The sequence below is a fragment of the Heptranchias perlo genome, chromosome 20 (genome assembly GCF_035084215.1).
Source record: "Heptranchias perlo isolate sHepPer1 chromosome 20, sHepPer1.hap1, whole genome shotgun sequence".
Classification (NCBI taxonomy): domain Eukaryota; kingdom Metazoa; phylum Chordata; class Chondrichthyes; order Hexanchiformes; family Hexanchidae; genus Heptranchias; species Heptranchias perlo.
Window position 1 is genome coordinate 5,832,664 of NC_090344.1, and position 19,503 is coordinate 5,852,166.

General features: G+C 44.0%; 4 non-coding genes across 4 annotated transcripts; 2 read left to right on the forward strand and 2 right to left on the reverse strand.

Moving 5' to 3' along the window:
• The first annotated feature begins 2,292 nt into the window (after window positions 1-2,292).
• Window positions 2,293-2,374, forward strand: trnas-gcu (transfer RNA serine (anticodon GCU)). The gene has a single exon. It is a non-coding gene; the product is annotated as a tRNA-Ser (tRNA).
• Window positions 2,375-7,109: 4,735 nt separating this feature from the next.
• Window positions 7,110-7,198, reverse strand: trnap-agg (transfer RNA proline (anticodon AGG)). Its single transcript is given in 2 exon segments — window positions 7,110-7,145; window positions 7,163-7,198. It is a non-coding gene; the product is annotated as a tRNA-Pro (tRNA).
• Window positions 7,199-11,351: 4,153 nt separating this feature from the next.
• Window positions 11,352-11,425, forward strand: trnat-agu (transfer RNA threonine (anticodon AGU)). The gene has a single exon. It is a non-coding gene; the product is annotated as a tRNA-Thr (tRNA).
• A 5,629-nt stretch (window positions 11,426-17,054) lies between these two features.
• trnas-cga (transfer RNA serine (anticodon CGA)) lies at window positions 17,055-17,132 on the reverse strand. Its single transcript has one exon. It is a non-coding gene; the product is annotated as a tRNA-Ser (tRNA).
• Window positions 17,133-19,503: the final 2,371 nt, after the last annotated feature.

Consider the following 19,503-nt stretch of genomic DNA (forward strand, 5'->3'; position numbering starts at 1 on the left):
TGAGTCCAGGCCTCTGGCTTATTAGCCATTAACATAACCACTCTGCTTCTGTATCTCTTCGCCCTCCACGAAGTCACTCTCTTTTCATTCCTCTTATTTCGTGCTTTTTCTTTCTGCCTCCTGCACCTTTGTCTGTATCCTGTTTTTGTTCTCTTGTGTGTCTCTGCTGGTTGATCCAAAATTCAGACCCGCGGCTTCTTCCAGCTTTTTCTTCCTTCCACAATCACCGTTCATTTCATTGAGAATTTACTGCGGCCTTGCCAACTCTAACTTTCACTTTCGCATTCTTACGCCTTTAAGTTTGCTCGACATCGACCGCTGTTTCTCGGGCCACATGTCCCGTTCGCACCAATGTTCATTTGTGCCTTGAAACCAATCGATACATTTCGATCTGCGTGACTGTTCCAGAGACAAGCACTAAGAAAGCAGGGCTGACTTTCGGAAGGACAGCGGCATACTTTTCCCTGAAATTCCCATGGGGTATCTTGTGACACGGGGGATGTTAACTGAAGAACTGGGTTTTGTTTTCATGGTCGTTGGCGCTTTTCCCCGAGTAGATGATGTGCGGGAGAGACGGGCGGCGCGACATAGTTGCGAATGACGGCTGAAAGTTGCACTTTTGGCAATCTGGGCGGTGCAGTAATGTCGGAAATGTTCCGCTTGATCTTAATAGGTCTGTGGAAATGTCCGATTTAAAAGGAATGAGGAGAAATGAGAAGAGCGGGAATTGTGAAAAAGTGTCGATAACAGGAGGTTGGCCGTGAGCGAAAGGTCCTTTGAATGTCCGGCGCGGAGGGGATTTTGTTCAGAAACGACAGACTTTAAAGCGCGTGGGGAAAGTGAAGTGTGAGCTTTGCCCTTGGGTCAAATTGGGTGTTTTCAGGAAAACAGCCATTGTGAATTCACAAAAATGAAAACAGAAAATGCTGGAAACGCTCAGCAGGTCAGGCAGCGCCTGTGGAGAAAGAACCAGAGGTAAGGTTTCAGCCATCTGAACATTTTCATCAGCAGTGGATGTCCTGGTCGGTAGGAGAGTAGCTTAACTCTCTCAGATGCTGAATTCAATTTTTCGATTATGTCGGTTCGCATCCCATCTCTGTCACAATTGGTGGAGCTGTTTATTTTGGCCGCCTCACCTAAAAATCTTCTTTCCAAAGAAGTGCGTTTCCGCATTGCTGGCTTATATCTGTTTGCACAAATCAGCAAAGTCTGAATTGCCACCCAAAATGTTTCTTGCACTGAGGTGTTGGGAGTGCAAGGGGTGATGCAGGTGAAGTATCTATCAAAGTGCGCAATGGCCCCCTGGTAAACGAAGTATCTCTCGTGGTGAGCATAAGATGAAAGATATGTACCATAATTATGTATTTCTTCTTTGCATCACACTTGGATTTATTATCAGGGAATGGACATGAGCAGGTCGATTTACGTCATGCTTCGGTCGCTTTGCATCGCCCCCGACACATAGAATAGAATCATCGAAAGGTTACAGCATGGAAAGAGGCCATTCGGCACATCGAGTCTGCACCGGCTCTCTGCAAGAACAATCCATCTGGACCCCACCGCCCCACCCCGCCCTTTCCCTGTAGCCCTGTATTTTGTTTTCGTTTCAAGTGCTTATCCAGTTCCCTGTTGAAGGCCATGATTGAATCTGCCTCCACCACCCCTCGGGCGTTGCATTCCAGATCCTAAACACTCGCTGTGTAAAAAAGTTTTTCCTCATGTCACCTTTGGCTCTTTTGCAAAACACCTTCAATCTATGTCCTCTGGTCATTGACCCTTCCGCCAATGTGAACAGTTTCTCTCTATCTACTCTGTCCAGATCCTTCATGATTTTGAATACCTCCATTAAATCTCCTCGCAGCCGTCTCTATTCCAAGGAGAACAACCCCAGCTTCTCCAGTCTATCCATGAAACTAAAGCCCCTCATTCATGGAATCTTTCCAGGAATCACCCACCATCAACATCCTGGTGATCACCATGAACCAGAAAGTTAACTGGACCAGCCATATTGATACTGTGGCGACAAGAGCAGGTCAGAGATTGGATATTCTGCGCCGAGCAACTCACCTCCTGACTCCCCAAAGCCGTCCCACCATCTGCAAGGCGCAAGTCAGGATTGTAATAGATTACTCATGTGATAGTCACCTACATGAAATATTAACTCTGTTTCTATATCTAAAGATTCTGCCTGACCTGCTGAGGATGTCCAGCATTTATTGTTTTGATTTCAGTTTGGCAACATAGCCAGTATTTCCATTTTGAATAAAGGAGCTTGTGCGAGTTTGCTCATGCGACGAGGTGGCCGAGTGGTTAAGGCGATGGACTGCTAATCCATTGTGCTCTGCACGCGTGGGTTCGAATCCCATCCTCGTCGATGTTGTGTTCACTATTGTTTCATTCAGTCCATCCAGAAGGTCAGGTCCCTTCCTTCTCGAAACGGCCAACGGAGGTTTCTGCAAGAGAAACTTACGTACCATTATTATGATTTATGTCCGGATCATTCCGTGTCTGTGTCTGTTCAAAAGGGATGTGCTGTCAGTCCCGGATCATTCCGTGTCTGCGTCTGTTCAAAAAGGGATGTGCTGTAAGTCCCGGATCATTCCGTGCCTGTGTCTGTTTAAATGGAATGTGCTGTCAGTCCCGGATCATACCGTATCTGTTTCACCCGATTTTCTTGATACCTTTTTCCTTCTGAACTGAAATGACGATCCTCTCTCGAGAAGAAGGTTCACCGCCTGCTGTTGAGATCAAGTTCATTCTGCTGGGCTTCCATTCCAATCACCGCAATCTATCCCCCATTCAGACCGACCCCCGCCTGGACATTATAATCTGCGATATTCATAAGGGAATGGTGAATCCAAATATCATGGTTATAATTTTCTTTGCTCCACAACACTGAAAATTATCAATTCCAACGATTCAGAAGGTAATCATAGAATCATAGAATCTTACAGCATAGAAGGAGGCCATTCGGCCATCGTACCTTTGCCGGCTATTTTTCGAAGACCTGTCCAAATTCGACCCACAACCCAGATTTTCCCCATAACCCTGCAAATTAGTCCTCTTCAAGTTCATGTCCAATTGCCTTTTGAATGATCATGTGGAATCTGCTTCCACCCCCCTTTCAGGAAGTGCGTTCCTGATCTTAACAAACCCTCTGTGTGAAAAAAAAATCTCTTAAATTCCTCTCTAGTTATTTTGCCAAATATTTTAAATCTGTGATCTCTGGTTACCGACCCACTTGCCAGAGGAAACAGTTTCTCCCTACTTGCTATTTCAGAACCCCTCATTATTTTGAATATCTCTATTTGGTCTCCCGTTAACCATCTCTGCTGTAAGGAGAATAATCCCAGCTTCTCCAATCTCTCCACATAACTGAAGTCCCTCATCACTGGTATCATCCAGGTCAACCTGCTCTGAATCCTCTTCAATCCCTTTTCATCCTTCGTATAGTATGGTGCCCAGAAGTGTACAAGACATTCCAGCTGAGGCCTAACCAGTTGTTTGTAAAGGTTTAGTGTGACTTCCTTGTATTTAAATTCAATGCCCCCATTTACAAAGCCAAATATCCCATACGCTTTTTTAACAACCTTATCAACTTGCCCTGTTTTGTGAATATGCTCCCCCAGGTCCCTCTGCTCTTGGAACCCCCCATAAATTGTTCCATTTAGATTATACTGCCTCTTCTTGTTCTTCTTCCAAAAGTGCATCACTTCACACTGATCGACGTTAAATCTGTCACGTGACTGCCCATTTCACCAGTCTGTCTGTGTTCTCCTGAAGTCTGCTACTTTCTTCCTCAATATTTTCTCCGTTGCCAAGTTTTGTATCATCCGCAAACTTCGAAACGGTACTCCCTATTCCTACATCCAAGTCATGTGTATATAACAAGAAAAGCAATAGTCCTAATACCGACCCCTGGGGGATTCCACTGCATATTTCTCTCCAGTCAGAAAAACATCCGTTCACCACTACTCTCTGCCTCCTGTCCTTCAGCTAATTACGTGCTCACGTTAACACCGGTCATTTAATCCCACGTGCTTCTAGTTTTCGAATAAGTCTGTTATGTGTTAATTTCTAAAATGTGTCCTCAAAATAAATGTAACCCCGTAATTTAATTCTTAAGCAATGAGAATACAGATATTAAGACCGAATGATAGATTGGGTTCATTCCCATTACCCGAAGTTGACGGGACCCGAGGAGGTGAAAACCCATCTGGGTTTATATTTTCCAAAAACGGAGACGAAAATCGCAAAGCTCATCCCGTCGAAATCCAACAATTGGACTGAAGATCCGACATTCTGGAAACCCGAGCATTCTAGAAACCCTTCTGGAACGCCCGGGTTTGCAGACCTGGCCGTTCAAAGAAACCGGATAAGACCATCAGGGGGAAACACAGAGAGAGAAGAAACGCAGACAGAGATATCGAGATACATGCAAAGAAAAATAGTATCAATCTCCAAATTCTGTGATTGAGCAGAATTTAAGGTGCAGCTTAAAGGTAATTCGTGAAATCTTCGAGGTGGACATACGGGAACTCTGCCAGACTGCATGTTCTAGACATGTATCCAACGCGACACGTGCAGTCTGCAGCCGTGTGTCCATTGGTGGTTCAGTGTGGAACCCTTGCCTGCCGGCGGTAAACCATGAGTTTGTTTCCAGGACAATGCAGCATCCTTTACCTTTTGTATTCTGTGCCCATGAGATCGCCTGAGTTGGGATAAATTCATGTGACGGCTTCAATCTGTCCAACTTCTTGAAAGATTATCTTCATTTCCTCTACGTGTGTTGCTTGGACAAACTTTCTGCATTCTGTCCTCTGGTGCTCAAACATGCTCTGCTGGAGATAAGTCAAACCTGCCTTCTGCACCGCTGAAAGGAAATGAGAAGCCAATTGGTGATCTTTGACTGAAAATGGGGACACAACGGGGCTCAACGGGTTTTGAACCAGTGAAACTCCCTGACCGAGAATCAGACCCGAAGACCAACTGGCAACAGAGCCGTGCAGCCACTGTAAAATTTTACTGCAACGCAGCCGATCCGCCATCCTTTCAGAACGCTCTGTCCATACAATCCCGCTTTCTTGTACGATATACGATGTCGAAAAATGTCAGGTTCTACACCAATTATATCATATCAACAACATCAAATTCCTTTTGAATGGACGACTTGTATTATCAAGTAACACTTTACAGAATGAATTGCTCTGAAACGACATTGTTGTTTACACGCGACCATAAATATACTTTACTCAAATTGCTGCTTTCATTCACTATGAGAGCGAAGAGCCATGAATGTGGAGACATTAGCTACGAATTTATCAGCTGGGTTGCACCTTTCCTTTTCCGACTGTCTCAGTCTTTTTTTACTTTACCCTTTTCTGCTATTGTTGCCGGTTAGATCAGCTCTCGCCATTCAAGGAAACCTGAGAAGTCCATCGGGGACAACACAGAGAGACAAGAGACAGAGACAGGGAGAGATAGAGAGATGCAGGCAAAGAAAATAAAGAGTATAAATGTCAGGTTTTGCAAACTAGCAGAATTTAAGTTACAGGTTGGGAGAGATTCCTTCTCGGGTCTTGAAGTCTTGCAAGAGAAGATCTGACACTAATTAAAAGCACCGGCCATGCTGTCGAATCTCTCATTCTGGGAGAGAGATAAATGCGGTCAATTAACTCCAATTAATCTATTTCAGCACTGAAGTGATCTTTAAACAGTTGCTCTGCGAGCAGAATTCAAACCTGCGCAGGAAAACCTCAATTGAATTTTGAGTCCAACGCTTTAAACACTCGGCCACCGCAGCTGCAAACAGCATGTTCGTTCAGATCGGATTCCAAATGGACACTTGCCGCTATTAAGAACGCGCGCATTGGTTGTGCAGGGGTCGTATTCTCAATTCTGATGCGGGAGACTTTGGTTCGATTTCCGGCCAATGCAGAATCATTCTCACCAATGAGGAGCTGAGGAATATAAGTATGCCATTTCGCCCCTCGAGCCTGTTCCGCAATTCAAACAGAACATGGCTGATATATGACCGAACTCCAGATAATCGCTTTCGCTCCGTATCGCTTAATAACTTCAGTTAACAAAAATCGATCAATCTCAGGTTTAAAATTAACAATTGAGCTCGCATCAACTGCCGTTTGCGGAAGAGAGTTCCAAACTTCTACCTCCCTTTGCTTGCAGAGGTGTTTCCCAACTTCACTCCTGAAAGTCCTGACCCTAATGTTTAGGCGATGTCCCCGAGTCCGAGACACCACAACCGGCGGAAATAGTTTTTCTCGATCTACTCCATCAGTTCCCCTTAATATTTTGAAAAGTTCGATCAAATCAGCTCTTAATCTACTAAATTCGAGGTAAACCCTAGTTTATGTAATCTCTCCGCGTAATTTAACCCTTGGGGTCCAGGTAACATTCTAGTAAATCGACGCTGCACTCACTCCACAGCCAATATATCCTTCCTTTGGTGCGTTACCCAGAACTGAATGCAATACTTCAGGTGTGGTCTAACCAGGGCTTTGTATAGCTGTATCATAATGCCTATCCCCTTGTATTCTCGTCCTCTAGATATAAAGACCAACATTCCATTAACATTTTTGATTATTTTTTGTACCTGTCCATGACATTTTAATGATGTATGTAGATGGACACATCAGTCTTTTTGGACCTCCACTGTTTCGAGCTTTTCACCATTTACAAAGTATTCTGATCGATCCTTTTTGGTCCAAAGTGGATGACCTCACACTTGACTAAATTGATATCGATTTGCCACAATTTTACCCATTCATTTATTATATTAATGCCTCTCTGTAATTTTATATTTCCATCTGCACTGCTTACAATGCTGCCCATCTTGGTGTCATCGGCAAACTTGGATATGTGACTTTCTATCCCGTCATCTAATATCCGCCTGAATTGGGAAAAATCCAAATTCAGCTTCAATCTCCTCATCATCTTGAGACATTTTATTTCCTTCACGTGTGTTGCGCCGACGAAACTTCGGCATTGAGTCCACTGGAGCTCAAACATACTCTGGATTTCATTCAGTTCAACCAACAGCAACACTGAAAATATGTCAGAAGCCAATTGGTGACATTTCACTAAAAGGAGGGCTCGTCCGGGATTTGAACCCGGGACCTCTCGCATATCACTCAATGAAACGCCCTAAGCGAGAATCATACCCCTAGACCAACGAGCCGCTATCATTTCAGATATGCAGCCAGTGTAAAAGTTCGTTGCCTCCCACAGCCGATCGGCCATCCTTTCAGACCACGTCTGTGCATCCAATCTCGTTTTCTGCTCCGGTGTCCATCAATATCAAGTTGCACACTAAATATTTCCAATCACCAATATTAGTCTCCCTTTACCAAATTGGTTTCGAATGTACGACTTGAGTTGTCAAGTGAGACGTTTCAGAATTATTTGCTCTTAAACTACATTGCTTGGGAGGATACTGAGAGGTGTGTCGATTTGCGGCACGCTCTGTTCCCTTTGCATCGCCTCATGCACATTGAGTTGAATCATGGAAAGGCTACAGCACGGAAAGAGGCCATTCGGCCCATCGAGTCCGTGCTCGCTCTCTGCAAGAGCAATCCAGCTAGAAACACTCCCCCGCCTTTCCCCGAAGCCCTGCATTTTTTTCCTTTCAAGTACTTGTCCAGTTCCCTTTTGAAGGCCATGATTGAATCTGCCTCCATCACACCCTCGGGCAGTGCATTCCAGATCCGAACCTCTTGCTGTGTGAAAAAGTTTTTCCTCATGTCACCTTTGGTTATTTTGCCAATCACCTTAAACCGATGTCCTCTGGTTCTTGACCCTTCCGCCAATGGGAACAGTTTCTCTCCATCTTCTATGTCGAGATCCTTCATGATTTTGAATACCTCTATCAAATCTCCACAGAACCGTCTCTTTTCCGAGGAGAACAACCTCAGATTCTCCAGTCTATCCACGTAACTAAAGTCCCTCATCCCTGCAATTATGCTGGTAATTTTTTTCTGCACCCCCTCCAAGGCCTTCACATCTTTCCTGAAGTGCGGTGTCCCGAACCGGACACAACACTTCAGTTGTGTTCGAACCAGTGTGTAATAATGTTTCATCCTGACTTCTATACTTTTGCACTCTATACATCTATTTATAAAGCCCAGGACCCCGAATGCTTTTTAACAGCTTTCTCAACCTGCCCTGCCACATTCAACTATTTGTACACATGAACCTCTCTTTGTTCCTGTACCGCTTTCAGATTTGTGCCCTGGAGTTTATATTGCCTCTCCTCGTTCTTCCAACCGAAATGTATCACTTCGCATTTTTCTGCGTTAATTTTCATCTGCCACGTCTCCGCCCATGCCACCAGCCTGTCTATGTCATTTGAAGTCTATCACTGTCCTTAATACTGTTTACCACCCTTCCAAGGTTTGTTTCATCTGCAAATTTTGAAATTGTGCCCTGTGCACTAAAGTCCAAGTCATTGATATATATCAAGAAAAGCAGTGGTCCGAGCACTGATCCCTGGGGAACACCACTGTACAACTCTCTCCAGTTCGAAAAAGAACCGTTCCCCAGTAATCTCTGTTTCCTGTCCCTTTCTTGATGATAAGCCTACCATGCAGCACTTTATCAAAGACCTTTTGAAAGTCCATATACACCCCATCAACTGAATTGCATTCATCTATCCTCTCTGTTGCCTCATCAAAAACTCTTACAGGTGAGTTAACCACGATTTGTATTTAACAAATCCGTGCTGGCTTTCCCTAATCAATTCACCCTCGACCAAGTGACTGTTAATTCTGTCCCGGATTATCGTTTCTAAAAGTTTCCCCACCACTGAGGTTAAACTGACTGGCCTATATTTGCTGGGTTTATCCGTGCACCCATTTCTGAACAAGGGTGCAACCTTTGCAATTCTCCAGTCCTCTGGCACCACCCACATATCTAAGGATGTTGATAGATTATGGCCAGTACCTCTGCAATTTCCACCCTTACTTCCCTCAGCAACCTAGCATGTATCCCATCCGGAACAGGTGATTTACCTACTTTAAGTACAGCCAGCCGTTCAAGTGCCTCTTCTTTATCAATTTTTAGACCATCCAGTATCTCAACTATAAGTTCCTTTGCTGAGACTCTGGCAGCATCTTCTTCCTTGGTAAAGACAGATGCAAAGTACTCATTTGGTACCTCGGCCATCCCCTCTGCCTCCATGAGTAGATCTCCTTGATCGGGCCGAATCCGCCTCTCGCCTCCGCTTACTACCCGTTTACTGTTCACATGCCTGCAGAAGACTTTTGGATTCCCTTTTATGTTCGCCGTCAGTCCATAGTCATATTTCTCTTTGCCTCTCATTTCCTTTTTCTCTTCCCCTCTGAACTCCCTAATTTCGGCCTGGTGAATGAGAGCATAAAAAAGTTAGCATTTCATTCAGCCGGAAACAGAAAGTTACTGGTTGATTAATGGCGATTTGAACAAGCATTCGTCTTTTTTACAGAGTTTAATGAGTGTTGCGAAATTAATATAGTGAACTAGAATTCCTGATGGGGAACCGCTTCGGACATCACATTACTGCCCACACTGGGAAAAAGGATACTTCCGAAACTTTGACAACACAGAGCAGGTCCCGCTGCAAAGTGACAGCTTGCCAGCTATTCCGAAATTTGGAGCCTGGACAGGGAGTTAAACGCTGGACCTTCAGCTCACTGCCCACTTTAAAAGTCTCATACTCTACCGACTGAGCTACCCAGGCTCGATACAACATAAGCTCCCATCGTGCATATTCATGGGAGGCCTCTGAATCATCCCTGCAGCCGGCGAGCAAGGGTGAGGTCCGTTTTATAAAATTCTCAGCAACGTGTTGAGGAGAATCCTTGTTCCCGTTGAACATGATGTAAGAAACATGGACAGTGAACTCGTGAGTTTACAATTCTTTTTGTTTGTGCCAAATGTCTTGTCATTCGTTAGCACCAATTAAAATAACACTTTACCCAACGTCTCAAAAGCTGAACTTGTCCCACACGGGAGTTGGAAAAGGCCTCTCGACCTTTCAGCGTATTAACATCTGTAAGCTGAATAATTTCTTCCGTTACACAGTGACACCAGGCAGCATATTTCCCTTCCAAATTTTGCCAACACGAAACTTCCAACCGATGAATATCGGCTTAACGAAAAGAAGAATTGTTTGTTTGGTTCTTTAGATTTAAAGATCTCGTACCGGCCCCTTTGCCATATGAGCTGCCGCTAAAAGTCCCCTCTCCCCCAATGAACAAGTAAACTGGCACCTGCTGTTGCAAGACGGCAGGCCGGAGGAACCCAAGAGCTCCCATGGGAACACTAAGAAGTAGATGCGTTATTGAACATACCAGTTGTACCTTGAACTCCAGTCAAAATGTTCGGAGTAAAAGGTTTGATTATTTTAGAAGACGCTCGAACTCACAACCTGGTCATTTCTGGAGCCCATACTGCTGTAAATAAGTAACGCACGCTCAATAATTGTGCAACACGAGAGCAGCGAACAACCGACAGCATCAGCGCTCCTGCCAAACAGCTTCATTTTCGGTCTCTCAATTATCACTTCGAGATCTTTCTCAAACAGAAGCCTCCAATCAAGATGCGCTTCATTAAATAACAATTCTTAAATCAAGAGAGTTTTGATCGATCATGACTAAAGCATGTACAATTTCCTCACTTGTTCCTTTCAATCCCCTGGGATGGTAAACATCAGGTCGTGGAGATTTGTCTATCTTTAGCCTAATTATTTTCTCCATTGCCATTATTTTACTAAAACGAAACCCCTTGATTTATTAACAGTTTTCCTCGTGTCTCTGCTATGTTAGCCTCATCCATTTCTGTGACGACCGATGCAAAGTAAAAATTTAGCAACTCTGCCATTTCCTGATTTTCAATTACAATATCACCTCCATCTGTCTTCAAGCGGCCCACATTACTCCAAGCCTCCCTTCGTTCTCTTAATATATTTGGAAAAACCTTGAGAGTTGTCCTCATTTTCCCTCACAAGTTTTTCTCCTTTTCCCTTTTTTCTCCTCTTACGCTTTTTTTAAGTTTCAGCACTACAATCAACAACACTTCGCTGTAAAGTTCGGCTCAATCGTTCTCCAATGTCATAGCGAGAATTGTCTGATCCCCGAATTTATTTAATGTAACAAATACAATCACACATAATCATCCGTGTATCAACGCACTGATGGATACACAAAGATAAACACAGCGAGAAATCCAGTCAGTGTCGAAATGCACAGGGAAACGGACAAGCGAAACAGACAAAGAGAAAACGGCCTGAACCCCCAACAGTGAAGTGTCGCTGATAGATATTAATGAGAGGAGGTGGAGATAAAGTGTCATCAGTTGGCGCTGTGGCTTATTTGGTTAAAGCGTCTGTCTAGTAAACAGAAGATCCTGGGTTCAACTCCCAGCAGTGCCTTGTGCAGCTCGTTATTTTAGCTAATTTGTGGAATTGAGCGACAAAATAACACTGTGGTATTTGTTCAGGAGGAAACGGATAACCGAATGACTGTTCAAAAACGCCCTTTCATTGCACAGACAGACCTCTCATCGAATGTGTCTGCAACACGTTAATTTAAAGACACGTTCTTGTTTCTGGGCTCGTTGGGGTCGGGGTATATTTCGCGATTTGAGGTTCAAACACGGAAGTAGTCCTAATTTGGATCAAGACTTGTGATCTTGACCTGCGGTGCAAACGTTTGCAAAGAGGGAAAGGAAGTCCCCAAATCACTCCACCTGAATCGCCAGGCCCGGATGAAATACATCCCAGGCTGTTAACAGAAGCAAGGAAGGAAATATCGGAGGCTCTGACCATCATTTTCCAATCCTCCCTGGCTACAGATGTGTTGCCGGAGGATTGGAGGACTGCTGTAGTTGTACCATTGTTTAAAAAGGGAGAAAGGAATAGATCGAATTATTGCAGGCCAGTCAGCCTAACCTCGGTATTGAGCACAATTCTGGGGGAAAGTATTAATCTTCATTTAGAAAGGGACGGATTAATGAAGGGCAGTCAGCATGGATTTGTGAAGGGAAGGTCGTTTGAATTGAATTTTTTTGGAGGTATCAAGGAAGGTGGATGAGGGTAGTGCGTTTTTTGTAGTCTACATAGATTTTCGCGAGGCTTTTGACAAAGTCCTACATGGCAGATTGGTCAAAAGTGTAAAAGCCCATTGGATCCAAGGGAAATTGGCAAGTTGATCCAAAATTGACTTAGTGGCAGGAAGCAATGGTCGACGGGTGTTTTTGTGACTGCAAGGCTGTCTCGAGTGAGGTTCCGCAGGGATCCGTACAAGGTCGCTGCTTTTCGTAGCACAGATCATTGATTTGGATTTAAATGTACGGGGTATTATTAACAATTTTGCAGAAGATGCAAAAATTGGTCGTGTGGTTGATGGTGAGGAGGGAAGCTGTGGACTGCAGGAAGATATCAGTGGAATGGACAGGTGGATAGAATAGTGGCAAATGCAATTCAATCTGGAGAATGAGGTAATGCATTTAGGGAGGGCAAACAAGGCAAGGGAATACACAATAAATATTGAAACTAATTTGCCATTTACACGCCCATTTTGCAAGTTTACTGACGTCTTCCTGTATTTTTCGCATTTTTCCTTTCTATTAACTACAGCTCCCAATTATGTGCTGTCTGTCAATCTTGAAATTGTATTTCCGATTCCTATGACTAAATCATTAATGTAAATTGTGAACAACGGTGGTCCCATCACCGATAAATTGTGAACAACAGTGGTCCCAGCACCGATAAATTGTGAACAACATTTGTCCCAGCACCGATAAATTGTGAACAACAGTGGCCCCAGCGCCGATAAACTGTGAACAACAGTGGCCCCAGAGCCGATAAACTGTGAACAACAGTGGACCCAGCACCGATAAATTGTGAACAACAGTGGCGCCAGCACCGATAAACTGTGAACAACAGTGGACCCAGCACCGACAAATTGAGAACAACAGTGGTCCCAGCACCGATAAATTGTGAACAACTGTGAACCCAGCACCGATAAATTGTGAACAACCGTGAACCTGACGATACCGGATTTCTTTACCCTTAGTCTGGTTCAGCAATAACTGATGAGAATAACACTTGAAAGTTTAACACAATTTATTAGCTGCAGCTGACCTTATCTCTAGAATTGATTTAAACTCTTGACAGAGTCTGGTCAATCTCATAGAGCAGGCAAAATTACATAGGCAGATCCACACAATTATACATTTTCAGAGTGGGGAGGGACATGAGTAGCAAGGGGTTAAAACCAATCATAAGCTGAGTCTTGGCAAGCCATGCTAACTGACATAATGACCGACCACTCACAGGTAATACTTGTTCATGCGTATGCCAAGGAAAAGGGAGGCGACCTTATCTCTGGCTTGGGATGTTTTTTGACCTTGCCTGCAAAGGGAGATCCATTCATTAATGCAGCTGCATGACAACTCCTTATACTAGAATTCAACTTTATCATATCTCTTTGCTTGATTAACACAAGGCAGGCTTATACATAAAGACAATTAATAATGTAAACAGGTGGTCAAAGAAGAAGCTCATTGTTTCTAATTCTAGCTAGCAAAATGGGCTACTTATATTAACCATTGGTTCACCACACTGCTACTTCGCTATGGAGGTATCTCACTATAAACCACTAAAAAGTTACCCCATATGCATTTTTATTAAAAGGGCGCCCCGTATGCATTCTCAAACCCAGCACTGATAAATTGTGAACAACAGTAATCCCAGCACCGATAAATTGTGAACAACAATGGTCGCAGCACCGATAAATTGTGAACAACAATGGTCGCAGCACCGACAAATTGTGAACAACAATGGTCCCAGCACCGATAAATTGTGAACAACAATGGTCGCAGCACCGACAAATTGTGAACAACAGTGATCCCAGATCCGATAAATTGTGAACAACAATGGTCGCAGCACCGACAAATTGTGAACAACAGTGGTCCCAGCACCGATAAATTGTGAACAACAATGGTCGCAGCACCGACAAATTGTGAACAACAGTGATCCCAGAACCGATAAATTGTGAACAACAATGGTCGCAGCACCGACAAATTGTGAACAACAGTGGTCCCAGCACCGATAAATTGTGAACAACAATGGTCGCAGCACCGATAAATTGTGAACAACAATGGTCGCAGCACCGATAAATTGTGAACAACAATGGTCGCAGCACCGACAAATTGTGAACAACAGTGGTCCCAACATCGATAAATTGCGAACAACAGTGGTCCCAGCACCGGTAAATTGTGAACAACAGTGGTCCCAGCACCGGTAAATTGTGAACAACAGTGGTCCCAGCACTGGTAAATTGTGAACAACAGTGATCCCAGAACCGATAAATTGCGAACAACAATGGTCGCAGCACCGACAAATTGTAAACAACAGTGGTCCCAACACCGATAAATTGCGAACAACAGTGGTCCCAGCACCGGTAAATTGTGAACAACAGTGGTCCCAGGACTTTTGACCTTGAACTGCATTTGAAACTTCTGCATAAAATGAAATGAAGTCCCCAAATCGCCCCACGTGGCTCTCAAACGCAATGGGAAGAAGTTCAATGCGAACAATCAGGAATTTAAAGGCAACTCAACGACCTGCACTTTCTTTGAATAAGTTTTGTTAGCCATTATATTTGACCGTGAAATCGCTCTCGGCTTTCATCTAGCTGAAGCAGAGTGTGGCCGCTTTGTATCTGCGAGCATGTCGGTGACGTGGTTAGCTTTGACACTGATCGCTTCCAATTTGTAAAATTTCACCAAGCGTCAGCGAAATGAAACCGAGAATCGAATTGTAAGTGATGAATTGAAGGGATTGGTGCTCCAAGCAGATCTGGAAAATGCACAGTGCAATCGGTCAGGAGTTCGAAATCCACCCTCCAGCCACTCACCAATCATATTAACTGAGCTTTACTCTGGTCCAGTGTCACCGCACTGAAAGCGAGTATTTCTCCGGCATGTTTTTCTTCATAGTTGCTGGTTTAAGAGTGAAGACCGGCTGTTTGGATTTTCACTCCTACAAGCTTCAACCATTCATTTTGGACTGACTGTAGACAGTTGTTATATTGGTCGCTGCAAACTCAAAGTTTAGCCCAATTAATTATTGGTTCAGCAGGTGACCTCTTCGCCTGTCTTGTTGGTGCTGTCGGTTTGCACGGAAGTTTGATTGTTCGAGCTCTTATTTGATTTTTCCTCAGGATTCTTCGCCTCAAAGTTCCAGGGTTTCAATGTATGTTTTGGAAGCAAGAAAATCACAATTCTCCTTGGCAGACAAGCCCCCGAAAGGCCCGAACGGAGGCCGCACTTGCTGCAGGAGAGCTGTTTCGCTGTGACATGGAGATTTCTGTAGTGAGCGAGACCAGACTGTTTCTATGTTCAGAAAATAAATGTCACATCCTTTATGTTGGAAAAGCAAAACGGTGGGGATTTTTGTATCAGATGTTCCTCGTTGCGTTACTTTCATCTTGATCGTAGAACCGGTTCGGGCGTTCTTGTAATAAAAGGCGACAATTTCCTATTCATTTTAAATTTAACAACAGCTGCACTGAGCTTTTAATCATACCCTTAAGATACAGTCTATAAAATGATGAAATTTGATCACCTGCAAAGCATAAAAATCTGATTAAAGTTTTGGCTGTCTCTCGGTAACCACGTCAACATCTCCTTCAGTATGAAATAGAAAGTTATCGTTTGATTAATGGTGAATAAAACAGTCATTCATCTACCAACAGGGTTTAATTAGTTTCATGTAATTAATTTAATAACTTTTGCTAAAGTTAATTCGCTGACTTGGAATCGAACTCATGCGTTGGTGGGAGCATTGAATTCTCACCATCAGTCCATCGGGGAGCGCCCAAGATTGCGCACGGAACACAGCAGAACTGGTAAGATTTACTTTTCTTTCACTCTTCCGTGATTCATTCAGCTCTGTGTTTATTTTCAGGCCTCTTATCTCTCCCTTCTTTTCAGCTTCTGACTGCGGATATTCTTGTGGTTAAATATTAATAATATAGAATATCTCACAGCCCCAGTATATGTGCTCCTTCTCTGTACAGTTCTGTACAAAATCAAACTGTACGTTTATAACGACGGTGTCTCTCCTTCACCCCCGACAGAAGCAGGAGGAGATGCCACTTTAAACTGCCAGTTGCTTCAAATGATTCATGATGGACCTGCGTGGCCTTGCAGTTTTCCCAGGAGCTGCATTCAGGTTCGTGAATTTTGGAAATGGAAACATGTCCATCAGCAGCTTGTGGTAGTATTTTACCTCACTTTCCATTTCATGTACATGCCTAGTTGCACTTGGTGCTGTCATTGCCTGAACATCACCTTCTGTCGCGATAGTAGTTTGAACAGAAAATGCCATTTTTTTGCGAGCAGCTTGTCTCGCACGATAATGACCTGAATTACAAAGAGGCAAGTAGGAAAGGCCGCGTTGGGCTGCTTGTTCGCACCAAAGAATTTTCAGCGTTTCTTTGTGGTCCAGTGTTTAGATTCGATCATCACCATGGCAACGGTTCGATTGTTGTATGTCTCAACTCTCGCATTTAAACACTCTACCATAAGTGCACTGTATTCAAATTGCTGATTTTTTTCACTGTGAGGTCGAAGAGACATAAATGTGTGGACAATAGCTCCGAATACATCAACTGGGTTGCACCTTTGCTTCTCCCCCCGTCTCAGTCTTTCCATCTTTACCCTTCTCTGCTGGTGTTGCAGGTTCGATCATCCTTGGCCGTTCAAGAAAACCTGAGAAGTCCATCAGGGGAAAATTCAGAGAGTCAAGAGACAGGGACAGGGAGAGATTAAAGTATAGAAACAAATCGGATAAATATCAAGCTTTGCGAACGAGCAGAATTTAAGATGGAGCTTGGTCGAGATTCTTTCACGTGCCGTGCAACTCTGCAAGAGACCATTGGCTCCGAATTAAAAGCATTTGCCTCGCTGGATCATCTCTCTGAGGGAGGGAACACGGTCCGTCAACTCCAGTCCTTATTTGTTTGATCATTGAACAAATCTATAAGAAACAGCGCTGCGAGCAGGATTCGAACCTGCGCAGGAAAACCCCATTAGATTTCGAGTCCAACGCCTTAACCAATCGGCCATCCTGCGATCCATCCAATCACTTTTTCTATTCCGATGTACAGCAATGTGAAGTTGTACACTAACTATTTCATATCAACAATATTAGCCTCTCTTTACCACATTCGTTTTGAATGTGCGACTTGTCATGCCAAGTGAGACTTTTCAGAATTAATTTCTCGAAAGTTACATTGTTGTCTCCCTCGGCATCCGCAGATTATCCACTCGACCACAAGTATAACAGTGACTACACTTCAAAAATACCTCATTGGCTGTATAGCGCTTTGGGAGGTCTTGAGGTCTTGAAAAGCGCTTTATAAAGACAAGACTTTCTTTCTTTTTATACTGGAATAAAATTACTGATGTTTTCACTATGAGGACGAAGAGACATTAATGTGTAGATATTATCTGCGAGTTCATCATCTGGGTTGGATTTTTAGTTTTCCTCCCGTCTCAGTCTTTCGATCTTTACCCTTCTCTGCTGGTGTCGCAGGTTCGATCAGCTTTTGCCGTTCAAGGCTGCCTGAGAAGTCCATCAGGGGGAAACACAGAGAGACAGAGACAGAGAGAGATAGAGAGATAAAAGTATCGAAAAAACCTAACGTCAAGTTAGCAGCATTTACGATGGAGATTGGGAGATATAGAATCATCGAATCGTCACTGCACAGAAGGAGGCCATTCGGCCCATCGAGCCTGTGCCAGCTCTCTTTAAGTGCAATCCAGATCGTCCCATTCCCCCGTTCTTTCCCCGTATACCTGCAAATATTTTCCCTTCAAATACTTATCCAATTCCTCTTAGAAACAAGGATTAAATCTGCTTCCACCACCCTTTCAGGCGATGCATTCCAGATTATATCCACTCGCTGGTTTAAGAAGTTTTTCCTTTTATCGCCTTTGGTTCTTTTGTCAACCACCGTAAATCTGCGTCCTCTGGTTCTCGACCCTTCCGCCAACGGGAGCAGTTTCTCTTTATTTACTTTATCTAAACCCGTCATGAGTTTGAACACTTCTATCAAATCTCCATTCAACCTTCTCTGCTCGAAGGGAACAACTTCAGCTTCTCCAGTCGACCCACGTAACTGAAGACCTCATCCCTGGAACCATTCCAGTTAATGTTTCTGCACCCTCTCTGACGCCTTCGCATCCTTTATAAAGTGCGGTGCCCAGTTTTGGACAGTTGTGGAATATTGTGAAGTTCCCTTCACGTATCTTGATATTTTGCAAGAGACCACTGGGCTCCCAGTTAAAATGATCTGCCGCGGTGGAGTATCTCTCTGAGGGAAGGAATTGCAGCCCGTTATCTCCAGTTCATATTTATTTGAGCATTGAACAAAACTTTACACAATAGCGCCGATAGCACGATTCCAACTTCTGCCAGAATACCCCATTGGGTTTCAGATCTAACGTCTTAACCACCCGACTACCGCAGCTGCGAGCGCCTTTGATGCACGGCTGTAAATCAGAATGCACAGGGTGCTCACAGGAGATTTGTGAGACTATATGTTCTTTCAGACAGGTTTCCAACTGGACACATGCAGCCGCTACCGTCGGACGTTGCTGTTTCACTGGTAGAATTCTCACCTGCCACCCGAGGAGATGGGGATTGATTCCCGGCCGATTAAGGAGGATTTTCTTTCTGCACCTATGAGCTCGCCTGAAAAGGGATACATTCACATTCAGCTTCAATCTGCACACCACGTTGAGACATTTTCCTTTCCCTATGTGGTGTTGCGTCGACAAACCCTCTGCATTCGAGCCACTAAACGTCAAACATGCACGAGAATTAAGTCAATCCTGTATTCTGCAACGCTGAAAAGATGTGAAAAATAAATGAATGAATTTCCACTGAAAATAGTGACACAGGAGGGCTCGTCCAGGAATTTGAACCCCGGACCTCTCACATATCAATTAGTGAAACGCCCAAAGTGAAAACCATAATCCGAGACCAACGAGCCGTCAGTAACACAGCCGTGCAACCAGTCGAAAGTTTCCCTGCTCCCCACAACCGATCGCCTATCCTATTAGACCGCTCTGTCCATCCAATCATCGAATCATAGAATGATTACAGCACAGAAGGAAATCAATTCGGCCCATCCAGACCGTGCCATCCCTTTGTAAGAGCAATCCAGTTAGTCCCATTCCCCCGCTCTTTCCACGTGGCCCTGCAATTTTTTCCCTTCAAGTATTTATCCCATTCCTTTGTGAAAGCCACGATTGAATCTGCTTCCACCGTTTCAGGCAGCACCTTCCAGATCATAACCACTCGCTGCGTAAAAAAGTTTTACTCATTTCGCCTTTGGTTTCTTTTGCCAATCACCTTAAATCTATGTCGTCTGGTTCTCGACCTTTCTGCCAATGGGAACAGCTTCTCTTTATTTACTTTTTCTAAATCCTTCA